This window comes from Pan paniscus, chromosome 14 (genome assembly GCF_029289425.2).
Source record: "Pan paniscus chromosome 14, NHGRI_mPanPan1-v2.0_pri, whole genome shotgun sequence".
Lineage (NCBI taxonomy): Eukaryota > Metazoa > Chordata > Mammalia > Primates > Hominidae > Pan > Pan paniscus.
Window position 1 is genome coordinate 71,627,555 of NC_073263.2, and position 24,571 is coordinate 71,652,125.

The 24,571-nt window shown below is 33.9% G+C and overlaps 1 protein-coding gene across 1 annotated transcript in view; it reads right to left on the reverse strand.

Moving 5' to 3' along the window:
• KLHL1 (kelch like family member 1) overlaps nucleotides 1–24,571 on the reverse strand; it is a 428,752-nt gene that overhangs the window by 370,489 nt on the left and 33,692 nt on the right. The gene's annotated exons all lie outside the window — the stretch shown is intronic.

Sequence of the window (24,571 nt, forward strand, 5' to 3'; positions counted from 1 at the left end):
CTCTTCTGACAGAAAATTAATATTGCCAGCAATCTAGATTATTCCCAGATACATCTAAAACTGCAAAATACTAAACTAAGAGAAAAAAATGAAAAATGAATCAGACTAATAGATAATTTATATAGAAAGAACAAAAAATTAATAATGTAAAATACAGAATTAAAAGAATCAATTTACTGCCTTAACTTTTTTACTGTAAAAATATTGCTACCTTTCATTGATTATTTAAATTGAGCAGATGAGACTATAAAAAACAAACAGCCTCTAATTTTATAATATTCATATTAGTAATTTAATTCACTCAAAGTTTAACATTTATTTCTGATACTTTATATGTCATCAAAAGGAAACCTTTTGATCAAAACTGGCTTGTGTTACATAAAATAGTTACATATTTCTGATGCCTTCTTCCTTCTTAAGAAATCTACCCATAAAATTCTTCTTCAGAAGAAGCTTCTACCTTTGTATTAAACATTTATCTAGAAAGTTAAAGTTTTATAAGGTTTAAGATTATAAAATATTAAAATTAAGTTTGAATTTCTGATATGTTCAGTTAAAAAAAAAAGGGAGCTGAGGTTTTCCTTTTTAAAAAACCCTTACTCATTTCTTCATAAAGAGTATGAGAACTGAAATACATTGCACTTCAGAAATTCCCCTCAGGACAAGAGTGGATGACTGATTTCCCTTTTATGTGTCATAATTTGTATTCATTCTAAAAATCAGATAAAATAAATATTAATCTGGCCATTTTCTACACAGATTTTGATTACAATTTTTTTATATCTGAGTTTAATTATGGTGATGCAAACTTCTGCTTCTGCATTCAAAAAATATTTTAATCATGATCAAAATATAAGTGTTAACCTGGTAATTGTTACCTATCATAACAAAAATATAACATGTTTTTATGAGAGCAATTTTGCAATATTATTTGTCATGTAATTGTTAACACTTGAGTGACACTTTACCATTTTGTAAGTGTTTTTATATGCATTAACTAATTTTGTGGTGATAATTATGATCCCTAGGAAATTAAATTGAATCTCATATTTGTCATAGCTAATTGGAGCAGATAAGTACCTCTTTCTCTAACTTCATACTTAGAATTTTAAAAAGAAATTAGCATTACTGACTAGAAGGAGGTCATTTGGGCTTTAATGCCAGGTTTGGTTGGAATATAAAATGTGCCCCTGGGAAAGATATTGGAAATGTCTAAATCACAGATTTCTACAAAAATAGATGTGTGGGGTGCAAAGTTAGATTACTCTACAAAATATTCATTAAGAAATGTTTTCACACAAAATTTGGAGGACTTGTAAATTTTTCTTAATATTGTATAATGTTGAGATTTTATGAAATTTTATTTAATCGTAATTAGTAATATCATGTGTTTCCAATAACAAAAACCTCACAGGATGACCATTTGATCACAATTCTTTTTCTGTGTATACTTTGCACATGAAAATGAATGGCAGATGGCTACATCTATTATTGATAATTGCCTTCAGCTTTTCAGGTTTTACTTGCAATGACAGAAAATCTTAGTGTTATTCTAGAGTTCTTTCTGCATAGTGTTCATATACATTAATGTTTACTTTGGAAAAAACAATGCAGCACATAATTGATATTCACCATAAAGAAGTGCGTGGATATTTCCTATTAAAAGACAAGCACTTTATCCAGACCATTTATGAATCAAATTTAATTCAATAGAAGGAAGAAATGTCCAACACTGATATTGTCTAAAGGAGGTAGTGAGTTACACATGAATTGAAATGTTCAAACGTAAGTTTATGGGGCACATGATAAAGCAGCTGCAGGAAAATTACTAAGACTAGATGTGTGGATGACTCAATTATATTGTGGGTCATTCCAACCTGTGATTTATGATGCTATGGGTTCTTACTGACATTATGGATTGTTTACCAATTTGTTCTGCTAAATTTTCAGAGATTGATGGTAGACTGCTAAGGAAATACTTGATATCTACATTTGTTTTGTTGTGGACTACAAGAAAACAATGCTAAACTAAGAATTGAAAGTAAAGATTTTTTTCCTATCTTTGGTTTTATAGAAAGCTTTTTTTCATTTGTCAAACTCTATAAAATACCTTTTATAAAGTATTTCTTATTCTTAAGTACGAGAAATATTTTAGTATTTCAGAAACCTAGATTTCCTAATATTTATCTTAGATCTTTACTTTCTTAGCTGTGCAATAGACCTTTGAAGTTCAATCCAGTTCCAATCAGAATCCAAACTTCTGGTAAGCAGCACAAATTCTGATGCACAGAAACTGTTTGTTAATCAGAACTGGAATTCAAAATTAATGAAGCCACAATGGTAATATGAGAGTTAGGTCTCCTGTCGGTGTAGTATATTTATTACTCTTTTAAGGAACAAATCATCCTACTAACCATGAAACATCACGATAAAACAATTACTTTGGCCCTATGTAAACTGATGAGAAAGAAAAAAATATATTTAAGTTATTTCGATCATTTCTCAAGTATTTGTGACAAGTGTTTGGAACAAGTATATACCAAAGAAAGAGACATCTGTTTTGATAATAACTGAACTACAAGAAAATAAAAAAAAAACCTTATATATTTTATCTTCCAAATTTAGAAATCACTATCAAAATGAGGCCTTCTTAATTCTGAAGACATTACTTAAAATTTGATTTTAATAAAATGCCATATTTTAATATTAGTTAATTTTAAGTATATTTTGAATAGCTAATTTTATGTGCCCATATTTATTGATAAACTATTAAAATAAATTTTTAAAAATAAACTTTTTATTTCCCCTTAAAAGAGAAAACAAATCTAACTCAGATTTTTTTGTTCCCTCTAAAACAGGCTCTCCTTCTCTCTCTCTCACATGCACACACATAGGCCTTAAGTTAATTTCAACATAATTAGGGGTAGGAAACACACCAACAAGTGCAAAGGACTGTTCTTGAATACGGAGAATATAAGAAGATAAATTACACATTTTGAATATTATCTTCTAAATAATTTATTATTTTATTCCTTACATTTGTATCTATGATAAATCTATTGTGATATTCACAATTTCCATGATATGGACTCATGAAAAAATTCTTGAGTGGGAAAAAACAGATAAGTACACAATTGCCAGACATCCAAACAAGGCAGAAAGTAATTGCTGCAATAAATCTACCAGACAAAAATTTTTGTATGCAGAGAAATAGACTGAAAACTTAGATTGAAGGAAAAATGAAAAAGCTATGTGTAAATGGTGAAATTTAAGTGTAGTCTTAAAAGAAACATACAGAATTTCAAAAAATAAGATATAGGATCAAGAAAACACAAAATATAGTAGATTTTATGAATAGAACATATAGAACGAATTCTTTAACAGCAAGACTTTTCCAGAAAATATAACACTTAGTTTTGAGAGAGTCTTAAATGGCAAATGAGTAATATAAGATGTGAAAGATAAGTTAGGGCCAGATCTAGAGAGCATAATATGTGGTATTAAGGAACTTACTCTTAGAAATATAGGCAATGCGAGAGACGGACAGCTCTGTGAGGAAGTGAAAATAATATATGTGATTTAGAAACAACTCAAGAGACTTCTTGTCAATAAAATATTTTAGCAGAAAAAGAGTTTGTTAAAGACAGAGAAATAAGGAAATTAATTATAATATTCTTATGGAAGTCTATTTAAAACAATTGATCAAAGAAGAATTTTTAAAAAAAACAGTGGTAAGACATTTCTGTGATAAAAGGAATTAATCATGAATTCAGTATGAGGGTAAAAGAAGGAGACTCAATAAATTATCTTCCAAGGTTTTGTACCAAATATGTTTTTAGACTGTGTATTGGCTACTTGATTTCTATTGTTGTAAACCTCTACATAAAATTGCTGAATAAAATGACCAGACTAATTGCCTACACTTGTTTATGCTTTCCTTCCAAGCTAGTTTTGGCGGGCACAAGAAAGTCATACTATATTACAATTTCCCCCAAGTACCAACCCCAACCTGCCTACTCCTTCTTACTGTCCAATAGGGAATGCGTCTACCTACTTTCTTGCTGCTACCATAGTCACAAAGGCATAAAGTCTCAGTTCTTCTGTCTGCTTCCTGATCCTGAATGTGACAGGTTTTGTGTGGCCTTTGATGGCATTTTGTTCCTCTCATTTCTGGGAGAAATGTGAGTATTAAAAACATTCTTTTAATGGCATTAGCTCCTCTGTCACTTTGCTCAGTTACATTTATAAATCAAGAAAAAGCCAGGGAAGAAACTTCCTTGACATTTACTACACATTACACACTGTGCTAGTCACATAGATTGTCTCATTTTCATTTAGTGATAATGTTAAGAGACAGTAATAATATAGGTATTATTATCTAAATTTTGTGTAGGAAAAATTATAAGAAATATCTATCTTGGGAAACTTTAAATAATACAAATCGAATTTTTACAGATTAAATAAAGCCATCTCTGCTTTGGACTTGAATGTGATACAAGTGTCCAGTATACACTATTATGTTTCTAGAGGTTTGTTACGTCTGTGAGATTCATCCTCTGCATGTAGCAGTGGTTTTTATTGCATTATAGTAGCCCAATGGATACATATATGTAACATTGATTTTATCCATTCTATTGTTAATGGATATTTGTTTCCAGTTTATCACAAATAATATTGTCATGAACATTCTTTTTTATGTGTTTGGGTTCACAAGTACTAGTGACCAACTCCCAAGTGACATAAATATGTAACCTTTCAGACAGAGAGTTTAAAATAGCTATTTTGATAAAGCCAAACAAAATTCAAGATAACCCAGAGAAGGAATTCAGAATCCTCTCAGATAAATTTAAAAAGTGACTGCAATATTAAAAAAAAATCAAACAGAAATTCTGGAGCTGAAAAATTCAAATGAAAAACTGAAGAATGCATCAGAGTCTCTTAACAGTAAAATTGATCAAGCATAAGAGAGAATTAGTGAGCTTGGAGACAAGTTATTTGAATATACACAGTCAGAGGAGACAAAAGAAAAAAATAATGAAAAAAGGAAACATATGTGAAAGAACTAGAAAACAACCTCAAAAGGGTAAATCTAAGTTATTGGCCTTAGAGAGGAGATAGAGACATAAATTGGGGTTAAAAAGTTTATTCAAAGAGGTAATAACAGAAATCTTTCCAAACCTTTAGAAAGATACCAATATTAAACAACAAGAAAGTTACAGGACATCAAACAGACTTAACCCAAAGAAATTATCTCAAGACATTTATTAACCACACTCCCAAAGGTCAAGGATAAAGAAAGGGTCATAAAATCAGCAAAAGGGAAGAAACATAAAAAGGAGCTGCAATACATCTGGCAGCTGACTTATCAGTGAGAACCTCACAGTCCAGAAGAGGCCAATATGTCAAATGACACATATTTGATGTGCTGAAGGAAAAAACATTTTATCCTAAAAAAGTATATAATTTCCTTCAAACATTAAGAAAAAATAAGGACTTTTCCAGACAAATAAAAGCTGCGGGATTTCAACACCAGACCTGTCCTACAAGAAATGCTAAAAGGAGTTCTTCAATTTGAAAAAAAGGATGTTAACAAGCAATAAGAAATCCTCAGAAGATACAAAAGTCAATGGTAACAGTAAATACACAAATACAAAATATTGTAACACTAAGATTGTGTTGTGTTAACTAGTAATATCTCGAGTAGAAAGAGTAAAAGACAAACCTATAAAATAATGACTACAACAGCTTTTTAAGACATAGGTAGAATAATAAGACATAAATGGAAACAACAAAATTTAAAAAGTGGCGAGTATGTAGTGAAAGCGTAGAGTTTTTAACAGTTTTCTCTTTGTTAATTGGTTTGTTTTCGCAATGAGAGTTGTCATCAGTTTAAAATGGAGTATAATATTTTGTTTGCAAGTCACATTGTAACCTCAAATAAAAAATAAGTTACCACATGTGCACAAAAAAATAAAAAGCAAGAAGTTAAATCATACTACCAGATAAAAATCACTTTCAGAAAAAGGAAGACAGAAAGAAAGGGGGAAAAAGACCACAAAACAACCAGAAAACAAATAACAAAACAAACTAGCACTAGTAAGTCCTTACTTATCAATAATAACATTAAATATAAATGGACTGAACTCCAATCAAAAGACATGCTGTGGCTAAATGGATAAAAAACAGACAATCAAACATACAAAACTAGAACCAACAATCTGCTGCCTACAATAAATACACTTCACCTATAAAGACACATGCAGACTGAAAATAAAGCAATGGAAAAAAGATATCCCATGGAAATGGAAACCAAAAAAGGACCAGGAGTAGATATACTTCTGTCAAGTAAAATATAAGACAAAAGTGATACAAGGAGACAAAGAAGTTCATTATAAATGATGACGGGTTCAATTCAGGAAGAGGAGATAACAATTGTAAACATATATGCACTGAATACTGGGACACCCAGATAAATAAACAAATATTATTAGAGCTAAAGAAAGAGACAGACCCCAATATAATAATAGCTGGTGACTTCAACATCCCACTTTCAGCATTGGAAAGACCATCCAGAAAGAAAATCAACAAAGAAACATCAAACTTAATCTGCATTATAGACCAAATGGAGCTAATGTATTTCATTCAATGGCTGCAGAATACATATTCTTTTCCTTAGCACATGAATCATTATCAAAGATAGACCATATGACTGGCCACAGAACAAATCTTAAAACATTTAAAAATTGAAACTCTATCAGCTATCTTCTCTGATCTCGACAGAATAAAATAAGAAATAAGTAACAAGAGGTACTTTGGAAACTACAAACACATGGAAATTAAACAATATGCTCCTGAATGACCAATGGGTTAATGAGGAAATTAAGAGAGAAATTTTTTAAATTTCATGAAACAAATGAAAATGGAAACACAACATACAAAAAACTATGAAATATAACAAAGCCAGTCCTAAGAGGAAATTTTATTTTAATAAACAACTGCATTTAAAAGGAAAAAAATGAAACAACTTATCGGTTCATTTTAAAGAACTAGAAAATGAGGAGCAAACCAAACCCAAAATTAGTAGAGGAAAATAAATAATATCAGCACAGAAATAAATGAAATTGTAACAAAAATATCAAAAAATTGAAAAGTTCGTTGTGTGAAAAGACAAACTAAATCAACAAACCTTTAGCCATGTAAGAAAGACTCAAATAAATAAAATTAGAGATAAAAAAGAAAACATTACAACTGATACTGCAGAAAGCAAATGATCATTAGAGACTGCTGAGAGCAACTATATGCCAATAACTTTGAAAACATAGAAGTAATGAATAAATTTCTAGACCCATACAACTTACCAAGATTGAACCATGAAGGAATCCAAAACCTCAACAGACCATTAACAAGTAATGAGATTGGGGCTATAATAAAATGTTTCCCAGCAAATAAAAGCTTAGAACCTTATAGCTTCACTGCTGATTTCTACAAAACCTTTAAATAGTTAATATTAATTCTACTCATATAATTCCAAAAACTGTAAGGAGGGAATACTTCCAAACTCATTCTGAGGCCAGTATGCCCTGATACCATAAACAGACAAAGACACATCAAAAAAAAAAAAAAAAAAGAAAAGAAAAGAAAAGAAAAACAAAGAAAAGGCCAATATCTCTGATGAATATTGATGCAAAAATCCTCAATAAATTATGAGCAAACCAAATATGATAACACATTAAAATGATAATTCACTATGACCAAGTAATATTTATCCCAACATGTACAAATCAATCAATCATATCAACAGAATAAAGGACAAAAATCATATCATAATTTCAATTGATGCTGACAATGCATTTGATAAAATTCACATCCCTTCATGAAAAAAAAACACTTAAAAATCAGATTATAGAAAGAATATGCCTCAACACAGAGCCATATATGACAGCCCCACAGCTAGTATCATACTGAATACAGAAAAGCTGAAAGTCTTTCCTGTAAGAGCTGGAACAAGACAACAATGCCAACTTTCACCACTGTTATTCAACATGGTATTAGAAGTGTTCTCTAGAGCAATCAGACAATAAAGAATATGCAAATTAGAAAGGAAGAAGTCAAATTATCCTTGTTTGCAGATAATATGATTTTATATTTGTAAAAACCTAAAGCTTCCACCAAAAAAAAGCTATTATAATTGATAAATTCAGTAAAGTTATAGGATACAAAATTAGCATACAAAAATCACTAGCATTTATGTATGCCAAGAGTGAACAATCTGAAAAAGAAATAAAAATAGTAATCCCACACATAGTAGCCACAAATAAAATACTTATGAATAAACTTAACCAAAGAAGTGGAAGATCTCTATAAAGTATAGACCAGACTATTGATTAAAGAAATTGAGGATGTCCAATATGGAAAAATATTGCATGTCCATGGATTGGAAGAATAATATTTTTAAAATGTACTACACAAGCAATCTTTAGATTCAACATGATTCCTATAAAATACCAATGATATTCACAGAAACAGAAAAAATAATCCTAAAATTTTTATGGAACCATAAAATAGCCAGAATAGCTAAAGTCATCCTAGGCAAAAAGAACAAAACTGGAGGAATCACATTACCTGATTTCAAATTATACTACAGAGCTATAGTAACCAAAACAATATAGTACTGTCATAAAAACAGACACATAGACCAATGAGACAGAATAGAGAACCCAGAAACAAATCCATATGTCTACAGTGTACTCATTATTATCAAAGGTGCCGATAATATACAATGGGGAGAAGACAGTCTTTTCAATAAATGGTGATGGGAAAACTGGATATTCATGTGCAGAATAATAAAGCTAGACTCCTATCTCTCACCATATATTAAAATAAAATGAAAATGGATTAAATACTAAAACCTCAAGCCATGAAACTACTACAAGAAAACATTCGGGGAAATCTCCAGGACATTGGAATGGACAAATATTTCTTTTTTTTTTTTTTCCTGAGATGGAATCTCACTCTGTCAGCCAGGCTGGAGTGCAGTGGCACAAACTTGGCTTACTGCAACCTCTTCCTACTGGGTTCAAATGATTGCCCTGGCTCAGACTCCCAAGTATCTAGGATTACAGCATGCATCACTATGCCAAGCTAATTGTTTTTGGTTTTTTCAAATTTTTAGTAGAGATGGGTTTTGATCATGTTGGCCAGGCTGGTCTCAAACTCCTGACCTCAAGTGATCCACCTGCCTTGGCCTCCCAAACTGCTGAGATTATGAGCGTGAGCCACCACGCCTGGCTGGGCAAATATTTCATGAGTAATACCTCATAAGCACAGGAAATCAAAGCAAAAATGGAGAAATGGGATCATATTGAGTTAAAATGTTTTTGCACAGCAAAGGAAACAATCTACAAAATTAAGAGACAAACCACAGAATGGGAGAAAATATTTGCAAATTATCCATATTAGTCCATTCTCTCATTGCTATAAATAACTACCTAAGACTGAGTAACCTGTAAAGAACAGAAGTTTAATTGACTCACAGTTCCACAGGCTATACAGGAGGCATGGCTGAGGAGGCCTCAGGAAACTTAAAATCATGGCAGAAGGCAAAGAGGAAGTAGGCAAGTCTTACATGGAGGACTTGAGACTTAAAAGGAGGAAGAGAGAGCAGCAGGAGGTGCTGCACACTTTGAAACAACTAGATCTCATGAGAACTCACTATCATGGGAACAGCAAGGGAGAAATCCACCCCCATAAGCCAATCACATCCCACTAGGCCCCTCCTCCAATATTGGGAATTATAATTTGGCATGAGATCTGGGCAGGGACACAAATCCAAACCATATCACTCTCCATGAGATAAAGGATTAACAAGACAGAGAATACATAAGGAACTCGGAAAAATCCAATAATCTGATCAAATATGGGCAAAAGATCTGAATAGACATTTTACAGAAGAAGATATACAAATGGAAACAGGTGTATGAAAAGGTGCTTAACATCATTGATCATAAGAGATCATAAGAGAAATAATGAGACATCATCTCTACCCAGTTAAAATGGCTTTTATCCAAAATACAGGTAATAACAAATGCTGGTGAGAATGTGTAGAAAGAGGAACCATTGTACACTGTTGTTGGGAATGTAAATTAGTACAACCACTATGGAGAACAGTATGCAGGTTCTGCAAAAACCTAAAAGTAGAACTAGAATATGATCTAGCAATCCCACTGCCAGATATGTACCAAAAAGGAAGAAAATCAATATTTTAAATACACACCTGCCCTCCCATGTTTATTGCTGCACTATTTACAATAGCCAAAATTTGGAAGCAAAACCTATTTGTTAACAGACAAATAGACAAAAAAAATGTGGTATATATAGGCCAGGTACATGGCTCATGCCTGTAATCCAAGCACTTTGGGAGGCTGAGGCGGGTGGATCCCTTGAGGTTAGGAGTTCGAGACCAGCCTGGCCAACATGGTGAAACCCCCGTCTTGACCACAGATACAAAAAATTAGCTGGCCATGGTGGTACGTGCCTGTAATCCCAGCTACTTGGGAGGCTGAGGCAAGAGAATCACTTGAACCTGGGAGGCAGAGGTTGCAGTGAGCCGAGATGGCACCATTGCACTCCAACCTGGGCAACAAGAGTGAAACTTCGTCTCAAAAGAAAAAAAAATGTGGTATATATAAACAATAGAGTACTCTTCAGCTATAAAAAAAGAACAAGATCCTGTCATTTGTTACAACATGGATGGAACTGAGGGACACTATGTTAACAGAAATATGCCAGGCACACAAAGACTAAGTTCAGATGTTCTCACTCATTTGTGGGAGCTAAAATTAAAACAATTGATCTCAGGGAGATAGAGAATAGAATGCCGGTACCACAGGCTGGGAAGGGTCACTGGGGGAGGGAGAAGTGAGGATGGTTATCTCCATCCCCACCTCTACGGTATATTCTCCTCATTTAATGTTTTAATCAAATTTTCTGTTAGTAATCATCACAGTTTACAGTGTAGAATTCTTGCACATCTTTTGTTAGATTGATTATCATTTAATCTACTGGAATTTGTCTTAGAATGTAGCTACACAGGACTCACAATTAAAAGCCTTGGGTTTTGTCCTTACTCCCCTCTCCTTGGCAGTCCTGAATTCCATTTTTTTTTCTGACTAGTAACATGAGGTTTCTAAAATTTTCTTTTATTTTGGGTTTAAGTGGCTTTTTACTACTTTATTGGAGTCACTTCCAATACATAAACAGTATATTAATCAGCAGTTCCCTTAAGTTAGTAAGTGTGGGCAGCATATTATGCTCACTCTCTGTATTTCCCTTTATCCAAGGACTTGGATCCTCAAGCTGTGCCTGAGTTAGTAACCTTAAGTCAGATTTTCTCTTCACACTGAGGCTGCCACAATCCAATTTGTAGCTTTTTCCTTAGAGTCCATTCCCCACCCCGTGAATTGGCAAAGGACTTGAGAGTAAAAATTAGCAGCAAATATGAAGGCTTATCTCAATTCCCTTCTCTCCACTCCAGGTTCTTGCATTTTCAAATTCCTTGCTATCAAGGTTTCTCTTTTTTTGTGTGTTTATTTATTTTTGGCTTATCTTTTTTACCTTTTATATTTAGTTGACACATAATCATTGTACATATTTATCGGCTAGAGAGTGATGTTTTGATACACGTATACAACATGTAATGATCAAATCAGGGTAATCAGCATGTATATCAACTCAAACATTTTTCACTTCTTCGTGTTATGAACATTCAAGATCTTCTCTTCTAGGCTTTTGACAATGTACGATAAAGTAAAGTTAGCCATATTCACCCTGCAGTGCTGAAGAACACCAGAATTCATTCCTCCTGTCTAGTTGTAATTTTGTATTCCTTAACCAGCCTCTCCCCATCTTCCTGTCTCCGTTACCTTTCCCATCTGCTAGGTATCTGATTCCAGCTACTACAATACAATGGGAAGCACACTTGTATTTTTTGAAACATAACAAATTTGAATGGCAGCAGAAAATTCATATAGAATTACCTATCTTGAGCTCACGAGAAATTTTGAGATAAATATGAACAATTTATATTTGAGATATATTTATCTGTATTTACCAGTATCTGTATTTACATCTAAACTATTGGATAATTTAGATGTAAAAGTGAAATGATGATTCTCTAAGTATATTTGAATTGCATGCAACCTATTAAGTAAATTATTTATGGTGCATAAATATTTGAGCTAGAAATACAGATAAAACTTCTCAACACAAGGTACACAACTTATTTTCTGCCATTCTATTTAAATAAAACTTCAAATGTTCACATATAATTCATGCAATGTAACATGTATACCTATATAACAAACCTGCACATTCTGCACCTGTACCCCAGAGCTTAAAGTGTAATAAAAATATTAGTGCACAATAAAAAGTGGATACCCAGTAAGTTGTGTAAAAATTAATAAATTGATAAGTGAGTAAATATCGTACCTGTCCATGCCTATATAATCAGACTTTTATCTGCTTAGTTATCATTCTTGCTTCTTAATGTATTAAACTTGTCTCTGTGGACAAGCGTACCATTTTTATCAGTTTCAATAATTTCATTCCAATTCATGTTCGTTTAACAAAATTATATTTTAGTTATATGAACATAGTTAACATTTGTTAGAAAGGAGAAAAAGTGAAAAATTAAATGTATTTGCCTTTTCAGTTAATTTTTTTCATGTTCAGAGTTATGTGAAACTTTCCCCGATTTTTTGTTTACCTTAATTAAGAATTTTATTTTCTCATCTAAAGTTCCTTTTTCACTTAACCTTTCCCATTCACATCATAGTTGCCTCCATGAAATACCTAGGATGGTTAAATTTGGCCACAGATTCTGACTTTTCATAATTGCAATTCAGATTCCCCTGAACAGAACCCAGCTTTAATTCCACAGTGGTTCCAAACCTTTTACTTAAAACTCTAAGTATCCAGATCCAGCTCTGATTACTTCTCTAAGTAGACTATGCTAGGTGAGATGCATAAGGCCCTTAAGAGATACAAGTGTTTTCCATATTCCAAAACTGTCTTTTTTTCTAAGAGTGATTTTATTTCAGGGAGCCACTCCACAGACTGCATGAATAACAAGTGCATAATTTTTACATTCATGAAGTATAAATCTTATGTTCTTTATAAAAACTGCAATTACAGCTTTTACAGATTTTAACATTTAGTAAACCTTCGTTGGCACCATCACATGGCTTCTGACTTGATCACTAGAACTGTGTATAGTAGTGTTTACATTGTTAATTTCACTCATACTCTAATATGCCATGTTATTTTGTTATTTAAAATTATAATCTAACAAACATGATGATAATTTTCAATTTCCACTCATTTAATATTATACAATATCAGAAACTTCAATATAAGTAAAATATGATTGCAAAATTTCTGATTTTACAATGCATTAATCTCACCTTTTAACTCCAAGGAAATCCAAGAAAGAAAAAAATCAGGATAATATTAAATTTATTCTAATATTTTTTTTAAAAATGCATTTTAAAATGTTTAGTACTTCATTGGTGATAATACATTGTTTACAAGCTACTGCACAATGGACTGTAATTGCTTATCTGTATTTGAACCATGCTTCTTTGGAAAATAATTTGGCAAATATCAAGTTTTTCCTTATATTATATTTATAGGTGTGTTTATATGACTGGATGCTTTCCTTTTCTTCCTAGGGTTTAAGTCATTTTTAAACTCTGCAGGGCTAATTCAAAATTACCCAAAACATCAAAATTATACAATGTTGTTTTCATCAGAAAAACACCCACTGAAGTATAGGTTATAGAAAATACTTATCATCAGAATTGATTATCAAGCTTTAGTTAGAGGACGGATTAATGGACACAGAGACAGGCTGAACGAATCAATAATTATCTATGCGGACTAATTAACCAGCATAGAAACAGAATGAACAAAGCAGCAAGTATTTATTTTGGCCAGTTAGAAGAACAAAAACAAAAAAAACCTTGCTATATTTCTTGGATAAAAGATTAATAAAACACCATTTGCCCTCAGGGATTGCAATGTCTTTTAGAAATATAATCTCAGCCAAAACATACAAATTTTTAAAATGGGTTAAATTTCATAAATGCAAATGTGAATAGGGAAATCAATAAAGATATTGTGTACTTACCTCACCATAAATATAGTAAGTTGGGGATGACGTGAAATGACCTTTTCAGAAGTGAATATTAAATAAATACAAATTCTGTAGTGTGTTTTATGTTAACATTTACAGAGTTGTTATAACTTGTCATTCAAAAGCTGCTGCTTCACGTTAGCTCCTTCACCTATTGTGATAAACCTCATTGTCATGGTTGTAATGTTTCATATTTTCCATTTTTTATTAATATTCACTTAACTATAAACTTCACAAGGTAAGTGACTATTGCCTACCGTTGTAGTTGTAGTGCCTAACACAGTATCTGGTACAATACATATATTCTGAAAAAAATACAGAAATACAATAAATAATTAGCCACCTGCTAATGCTGATGTGCCACAAATTTGGCTGGCGATCCACGACTAAGGACTAAAGCAGGGTGAGAGAAACTGAATACTAGAAAATGTCTCCTTGGCATAGTTGCCTGGGCACTAAGTCTACAGTTTGATAAATTTTGACTAATGTGTACATGTATGAAACTACCACCCCATCTTACATTTTATTTCTATCATCTATGAAAGTTTCCATGAACCCCTTTGCAGTCAACCCTCCTTCAGATTATTATTTAATTATAGTAATGAAGAGTGCATTATAAGAATAATTCAGGGTTTAAAAGGATAGAGAGGGTGATTTTGGCAAGTCAATAGGTCATAATCATATCATCCAGACTTGATACTCTAACCCTGTGTATTTCAAGACCAGAGCACCCAGGTACAGTGATACTTGAATATTGGCCTAACCACAGTTCTTCCTTCAGTGATTCTTTTGTGACTGTAGAAAAAAATATTTTAACTATGCTGCATACATTACCAAAGGCCAAATTAAATATTATGTAAGTTACTAAAAATTGACCATACCTTTTTTTGCAGGATTTCATATCCCTGGGTGACTGAGGGTCAAGAACTTGCCTATAAGAGATGACAATGGCATCATAGCCAACTCCAGATTCTTAGTCAAATCACTCTAGATCATGGCATGCTAGCCAATTCTCCTACACCTCGAGACATATTAGGGAAAGCACAATAGAGTGGGGAGATATGGAAAGCATTTGATTAACAGTGGAAGGCTGAATAAAGAGGTGTTTACCTATTCTTACTACAATCAGTGACAAGAAAACAGCCATTCTTTCATGTAACTTCATCTTTTATTAACACTGGAAAAGACATCTTGCAGCAGCAATTACCATTTAAAACAAATTTTTAAGGACAGCAGAAAATTTTAGGGAACAAAAGATTTCCCTTTGGATTTTATTCTTTTAGTATATGTGCTTGGAGACAACAAACTATAAAGAGGAGTAATGTAAATCTGTCCAAACCAGAACATTTGCAGTTTTACTTTAATGCCAAAAACAGTGCCTTTGTTCAATGACACCTGAACATCAGTTTATGTAAAGGCTTAGCAGGTGGATTAGCAGATGGTAGTCAGAATTCCCAAGTTTACCACTAATATTCATTGCTTCATCAAAACCAAGATGAAAAAAAAACTATTTAAAAGACAAGGCTAAGCATATATCAAGTCCTATTATGTAGACTAGTGAGCTAAATTTTGCATTCTACAATGATTATCTGGGGAAAATTAAGGCATTAACTAAAGACATTGATAAATATTTCTATCAATTTGCTCAGACAAAAATGTTTTTTAAACTACAGACTATAGCATAATTATTCAAAATAAACAGTAATTAACTGAACTAAATCAAGCAACACAAGGGTTTGCAAATTTGCCCTGTGGTTTACCAGCTGTGCTTTTTACTGTCTGCACTGTGAATTTACACTCATGCTTCGAGTTCTCAAGAGGTGGTAGAAAATTGAAGTGTGTTTTAGAAGCATATTAAGCAAGGGTAAAATTGCTAATTTAGTCTGTCTAAATCATCTAGCAATGAGAGATTTACTTTTTTAAAAATCAGTATGAAGCAAGTTTAACAAGCCTTTATTGAATACCTACTATACGCTGAGAGCTGTGTGAAACCTAGAGATAAGAACTTAAGTAAGACATGTAGAGTGCAAATAGAATAAAAATAGAGATAGAATAAAAATTTTGATGCGTGATTTATATACAGGTCAATGAGTTATGATATCAGAGAAATGAGCAGTATTCCTCTTCAGTGCTACATTAAACACTGCTTTGGGAATCAGAAACTCTGTTTACTACCTCCATTTTGGCCATGGATTCATAGTCCTTTGTCGGTAGTGAGAAACATTTATTCCAGAGACTGATAATGCTGGGAGAATTTTCTCTTATTTGACTCTTCTTATCATTAGAAACTGGCCTTACCAACCCTGCTGCCAAGAGTCCTTGTCAATGTCAAAGCTGGAATTATAACGGGTAATTTGCCTAGCACATCACGGCCTATGCTAAGCTCTTAGATTTTTATTTGTAACCACAATCCATCCATGTTTTACCTTTGATGAAAGTGGCCAAATTTTATCATAACAGAATGAAAAATAGTCATTTAATATAACAGCTCTAAAATAATAATCTATTTGCCTATCTAGACATATTCGCTTATTCATAGAGTTGTGTTTTCTTTACGATTCCAGGAGCATAGTCTTTAGTGTTTTAAGTATAAAATAAAATTTATCAAGCACTTTGTAAGCTCTAGGCACTCACTAGACTCTTGGGAAATAACATTAAGAGAACCAAGTCCTGTACTCGAATTTCCGCAAGATTCAGCTTTATAAATGGTTCAGCTTGACAAACCTGTTATTACATGATCATCCAGTTACTGAACAAGTATTCAATGTCAACCTAAAACACACTAATAAAAACTGAGAAAACATGTTCCAGCATTTAAAAATTATACTTTGGAAAGAAAAAGGTAACATGTGAAAGTACCCTCTACTCATTGTTTATTGTATGTAATACATTGAACTAATAGCATTAATTCATTTAATTTTCACAACACCCTGTGAGGTAGGTACTATTTTTTACTATTCTTATTCCATTTTTATTTTATATTGATATCTATGTTTTAGGTAGAATATTAATGATATGTGAAGGGGAAAGAATTGTCAAATGTCACACAGCCACTAAGGGTTACATAGGGACTTGGACCTTGTATGGGGAAAGCCGGTGGAGAAGGAAGGGTAAGCATGATACGCAGATGATCTCAGGCCCAGGCTGTGGTTCAAATAAGGCAGATCATTCGAGTGGAATTCCTTTGGCCAGGAAGGATAAAAGGGCAGGCGGTCTTAGTACAGGGGCTCAGATGACATATTTCGACAACAACAACAACAATAACAACAACAACAACAAAAAGGTTCTTGATGTGGCTTTGAATTCCATATCTCTTTGAAAGAACCTGAAATAAACAATCAATGAGACTTTCTAAGAGCTGCTGGAATCCAGAACTGGCATTGAGACCAGTGAGAGCCACCATCTTTTCCTGTTTCCTCCACCATAACCATTATGCCATCATAACTATTGATCCAATAATATGACAACCAGTGGAGCAAAATTTTACCCAAACTTAGAAGGATGTATTGAAGAACTGAGAAGCTACAATTATCACCTCACAAAGTCTAGTAAGATGGAAAATTCCAGAAATATTGGCAAGTCTACAGTATACACTGTTTCTTTTCAAATGTTTATTTGATCACGGTAAATCACATGTTGTTCACTAACGTTTTAGTATAAGTAAAAAAAAAAAAAAAAAAAAGGGCCAGACGCAGTTGCTGACGCCGGTAATCCCAGCACTTTGGGAGGCCGAGGCGGGCGGATCACAAGGTCAGGAGATCGAGACCATCCTGGCTAACATGGTGAAACCCTGTCTCTACTAAAAACACAAAAAATTAGCCGGGCGTGGTGGTGGGCGCCTGTAGTCCCAGCTACTAGGGAGCCTGAGGTGGGAGAATGGCGTGAACCCGGGAGGTGGAGCTTGCAGTGAGCCGACATCGCGCCTCTGCACTCCAGCCTGGGCGACAGTGTGACACTCTGTCTCAGAAAAAAAAAAAAAAAAAAGGATTTTTAAAATTATATTTACAGTGACACTGATTAATACATTATGATTTTATTAGGACCTGTATACAATTTATTAGACACATTAAATTACTTATTTCTTATACAGTGGCACATATTTGAGTTTCAGAGCCAAAGTTAAGTTTCACAAATGTTACCTCAGCTACAATGAACTTCCAATATTATATTTCCAGTAATTTTATACAGTGGGTATGCACATGCTATAGTGTGTAAAAATGTGCCTATTTTGTGAGTGGAAATAGAGCTGTTTCTGTTTATCCCTAAAAATCTAAATCGCTTGTGGCTTTATGTTAATTCTGATATGTTAGTTTAGTAATAAATTCATGTAAATAATTTAATAGATTATCTCGTTTGCTAATGCTATCAGTTTTTCCTCCACATAAAAATAACAAACATGCAGTTTGAAATTTAAGAACTTAGCTTATGGGTGAAAAATGTCTTAGGGGCTCAGTCTCGTGGGGTGGGAGGAGGCACACTTTCCTGAGTTTTACCTCCAGGAGCCCTACAAGGTTCTTACTGTGAAGATCTGAGGAAAAAGCCTTCTTGCTTCTGGCAGAGAAAGAAGAAAAAAAGCAACTATATCAAAATACCTTAGGAGCACTCTATTCTCCTTAACAAGGCCTGACCTCAAGGCAAACTATTAAACTATTTTGCCAGAACTAACCTATTGAGATTTTATCAAAATCTAATTGACCTGAAGGAAGTGAAAAATACTCAGCTCTGGCTCACTAAAAGACTGAGACCTAGTCATAAGGCTCTAGAAATCTCCCACAAGCCCCATACGCTACCATCACATCAATAGTGGTCCTGTATAATAAAAAGGAGACTACAACTAACAAACACTGAAAGCCTTTGACACTATTTAAGTAGGTTCTAGGAACATCCAAAGATAATAGGTCAGACAAAAACAGGGGCACCAGAAGGAGTCTTAGCCAGTGAAACCATTAACTATAGCAAATAGTAAACACATATCAACTTCTATCAAGAGAAACATAACGCCTCAATTTCTTTTAACTGATAAATCATGTATGTCTTTTAACAAAAAATTACAAGGCATGCTAAACAGGCAAAAACAAACAACCAAAACCACAAAGGGACAAAGTAAGCATCATAACCAGACTCAGATATGACAGAGAATTCAGAATTATAAGACTAAGAATTTAAAAGGATTAAATGGTAATAGCAGACAACATGCAAGAGCAGATGGATAATATAAACACAGTGAAGGGAACTCTAAGAAAGAATGAAAGAAATGCTAGAAATGAAAAACTCTGTAAAAGAAATGAAGATTTCCTTTAATAGGCTCATCGGAAGACTGAACAAAACCAAGGAAATAATCAGCAAGCCTGAAGATATGTCGATTTAATCTTCCAGACTAAAATGAAAAGATTTTAAAAAATATAAAATCCAAAGCTGTGGGACAATTACGAAAGATGTGGCATATGTACAATGGAAAAACAAGGAGAAAAATGAGAGAAAGAAACAGATGAGGCCGGGCGCGGTGGCTCATGCCTGTAATGCCAGCACTTTGGGAGGCCGAGGCGGGCAGATCACGAGGTCAGTAGATCAACATCATCCTGGCTAACACGGTGAAACCCCGTCTCTACTAAAAATACAAAAAATTAGCAGGGTGTGGTGGCGGGCACCTGTAGTCCCAGGTACTTGGGAGGCTGAGGCATAAGAATGGCGTGAACCCAGGAGGCAGAGGTTGCAGTGAGACGAGTCCAGCCTGGGTGACAGAGCGAGACTCTGTCTCAAAAAAAGAAAAAAAAAAAGAAGCAGAAGAAATAATTGTAGTAATAATTATTGCGAATTTTCTAAAGTTAATGGCAGACACCAAACCACAGATCCAGGCATATAAGAGAAAAGCAAATAAGATAAACATCAAGATTCTTCACCTAGGCATATCATTCATAATAAAATTTCAGAAAATCAAGGAGAAAGAGGACATATTGGAAGAAGCCAGGAAGAAGGGGGAAGCATGTATCTATAGAAGAACAAAGATAAGAATTACATTGAACCTTCACTCAGAAACCATGCAGGCAAAAAGAGAGTGGAGTAAAATATTCAAAATGTTAAAAGACAGAAAGAAAAACCCACCAATGTAGAATTCCATCCCTAGAGAAATTATCCTTCAAACATTAAGGAAAAATAAAGAAATTCTCAAACAAAAATAGAAAGAATTTGTTGCTAGTAGGTCTACCTCATAAGAATGTTAAAGAAGTTATTCAGAATAAAGAAAAATCATATAGATCATAAATTCAGGCCTACATATAGAAAGGAAGAATGTGGGAGAAGAAATAAAAGTTAAATAAAAACTATTAATAACAGCAACACTGTATTTGTTGGTTCTAGCTCATGGATAAGCTAACTAACTGATAGTGATGTTATAAGTAACAGGAGAAAGGACATGAGAAGGTACTTCTACTACCTGTGAAGCAGTAGAGTGTTATTGCAATGGGGACTTGAATTACTTATAAATGTAAATTGCAAAACCTAGGGAAACCATTTTTTTTAAAGAACTATAATTGATAGACTAATAGAGGAGAAAATTGAATTATATAAAAATATCAATTAAAAAGGGAAGGCACAAAAAATCGGAAGACAAAAAAGTAACAAGGGAAATATATAGAATACAGTTACAAACATGGTAGGTAGAAATAAAATTATTAATAATCATTTTAAATACGAATATTCTAAATCCAACAATTAAAAGGCAGAGACTCTGAGACTTGAAAAAATTAATAAATAAAATAAATCCATTTTAAGTAAAATGACACATAGAGATTAGAAGTAAGCAACGGGGAAAGATATACCAGGCTGGAGTAGCTATATTACTTTCACACTAAACAGACTTAAAAATTAGAAGATATAAAGAGCAGCACTACATGATAAAAGGGTGAAATTTCTAAGAAGACACGACAGTCCTTTATATATATGTACCTAGAAGCAGTGTCAAATATGTGAGGCAAAAACTGACAGAACTCCAAGGAAAAATAGATAAACCCCCTATGTTACAGACTTCAACACACCTCTGTAATGGAAAGATACAGCAGGCAGAAAATATGTAAAATAGTGGTTGAACTAAATAACAGCATCTAACAGACATTTGTAGAACAGCAGAATATGCGATCTTCTCAAGCTCACATGAAACACTCACCAAGACACATCGCATTGCAGGCCATAAAACTGACCTTAACAAATCAAAAAAAGAAAAAAATCAGACACCACGAAAAGTATGCTCTCAGACCACAATGTAATTAAAATAAAAGTCAATAAAAAAGGATAACTGGAAAATCTCCAAATATTTGGAGTTATTGGAGACTCCTAACTAACATATAGATCAATAAGAAATTTTAAGGTAAACCTAAAAATATTTTGGGCTAAATGGAAACAAAAATTCAACCAATCAATGTATGTTCAAAGCATGGAATACAGTACATACACCAAAATTGGAAGTATGTCTATAAAGACCTAAAATTAATAATCTATTCTTCAGCCCCCCAAAACTGGAAACAGAAGAGAAAATTAAGCCTGAAGTAAGCAGAAGAAAATGAATAATAAAATTCACAACAGAAATCAATTTAATTGAAACCAGGAAAACAAAAACAGGGAAGATCAAAGAAACCAAAAGCTAGGTTGAAGATTTATAAAGTCCTACTCAGACTAACCAAGATGGAACAGAAAACGTACAAATTACTAATATCAGAAATAAAAGAGGGGCCATCACTATTGATCCCATAGACATTAACTGTATAGCTAAGAAATATTATGCACAACCCTTCCCACAAATTTGGTAACTTAGATAAAATGGACCACTTTCCTGAAGGACACAATTGACCAAAACTCACCCAAGGAAAAATAAATATCTGTGTAGTTTCTAAATAAATTGAATAAAAAACTAATAACTTTCCAAAATGGAAGGTACAGAATGCCCAGATGTTTTTACTGGTAAATTCTACTAAATATTTAAGGTAGAAATGATGCCATTTTTCTACAATTCATTTTTGAAAATTGAAGAAATATTTTCTAATCATTCTGTGAAGTCATGAGGTCAGTATCCCAGTAAAACCAAAACCAGACAATGATGTTACGAAAAAGAAAACTACAGATCAATATCTGTCTCGTAGATATGTGCGAAATCCTCAATGAGATATGAGCACATCAAATAGAAAAATGTATAACAATAATTATACACCTATGGCCAGGTAGAGCCTATCCCAGGCATGCAAAGATGCTTTGTCATTCAGAAAACAATTTGTGGAATACATCAATCACATCAACAAACTGAAGAAGAAAAAATATCAATAGATGCAGAAAAGCATGTGACAAAATCTGTCATCTATTTATGATAAAAGCGCTCAGTTGGTGCTAAGTGTTGATGGAAACTTTTTCAACTGGGTAAAGAACTTTTATTTTAAAAAAAAACTACACCTAGGATCATACTAATGGATTAAGTGTGAGAAACTAGATGCTTTCTCCCTAAGAAACAAATCAAGGATTTCCCCTCTCACCATTCCTATGCAACATCAAACCAGAAGTTCTAGCTAATGAAATAAGAGAAGAAAAAAACGAGTTCGACCATTGTGGAAGACAGTTGGTGATTCTTCAAGGATCTAGAACTAGAAATACCATTTGACCCAGCCATCCCATTACTGAGTATATACCCAAAGGATTATAAATCATGCTGCTATAAAGACACATGCACATGTATGTTTATTGTGGCACTATTCACAATAGCAGACTTGGAACCAACCCAAATGTCCATCAATGATAGTCTGGATTAAGAAAATGTGGCACATATACACCATGGAATACTATGTGGCCATAAAAAAGGATGAGTTCATGTCCTTTGTAGGGACATGGATGAAACTGGAAACCATCATTCTCAGCAAACTATTGCAAGGACAAAAAACCAAACACATGTTCTCACTCATAGGTGGGAATTGAACAAGGAGAACACTTGGACACAGGAAGGGGAACATCACACACTGGGGCCTGTTGTGGGGTGGGGGGAGGGGGGAGGGATAGCATTAGGAGATATACCTAATGTAAATGTGAGTTACTGGGTGCAGCACACAAACATGTCACATGTATACATATGTAACAAGCCGGCACGTTGTGCACATGTACCCTAAAACTTAAAGTGTAATAAAAAAAAAATGTAGGCAATAGCCCAGGCCATCACAGTGATACCTTGTCTCTACAAAAAATTCTTTTAAAAACCCGGGTGTGGTGGTGTGCACCTGTGTTCTTAGCTGCTTGGGATGTTGAGGTAGGAGGATTGCTTGGGCCCAGCAGCTAGAGGCTGCGGTGAGCCATGATCGTGCCACTGCACTTTAGCCTGGGTGAGAGGGTGAGACCTTGTCTCAAAATAAATAAAAAGAAAAATAAAAATTGAAATGCAGGAGAGCAAACATAATTTTTTTTTTTTTTTTTTTTTTGAGATGGAGTCTCGCTCTTGTTGCCCAGGCTGGAGGGCAGTGGTGTGATCTCGGCTCACCGCAGCCTCCGCCTCCTGGGTTCAAGCGATTCTCCTGCCTCAGCCTCCAGAGTAACTGGGATTACGGGCATGAGAAACCACACCCGGCTAATTTTTGTATTTTTACTAGAGATGGGGTTTCTCCATGTTGGTCAGGCTTGTTCTCAAACTCCCGACCTCAGATGATCCGCCCACCTTGGCCTCCCAAAGTGCTGGGATTACAGGCGTGAGCCACCTTGCCCGGCACCTTGAGCCTCCGCACCCGGCCCATAAAAATTTTGATATTCAGCATGATTTGAAGAATTAAGAGATTTGGCCATAGTGGGCCCATTATATCTCCATAGCCACATGAGCTGAGACTGAGTAGGACTGTTTCATGTAGAAGTACTACTATCTCTCGGCATCACTACAGTTGCCACTCCTTTCTGTCGTCTGTCTGGTCCCTCTATAATCTCGGATCTAAGGTGATGTCACTTGGGCTTTTCAGTTATGACAGGTATGGTTAGTTAGGATGCCCAAGTATATTTACTGTCTCCTCTTAGATAACATAAAAGTGGTACTCCCCACCCCCCACATCTACCTCATCTCACTCATATCCCACCACTGATTGATTATGGTCCATCCAAGAGATTCCAAGAGGGCATTCCAAAGGGGACACAGGTATTAGATGCAAAAAAGAGATCCTTCATCAAATAAGTTTAAGAAATGTAGGGTTAAACAATGATAAACATGTTTCCTTGACACAGAATTTCTCAGAGCCTTTAATATTCTGATGTAGTAGGCAACATTTTCCAAAATTATTTGACCACCCAACTTTTGTTTGGAGAGCATTTTCAACAAGCCATATTCAGTGAAACTTTAACCCGAGCAAGCAAGAAAAAAAAAATTATGCTGTT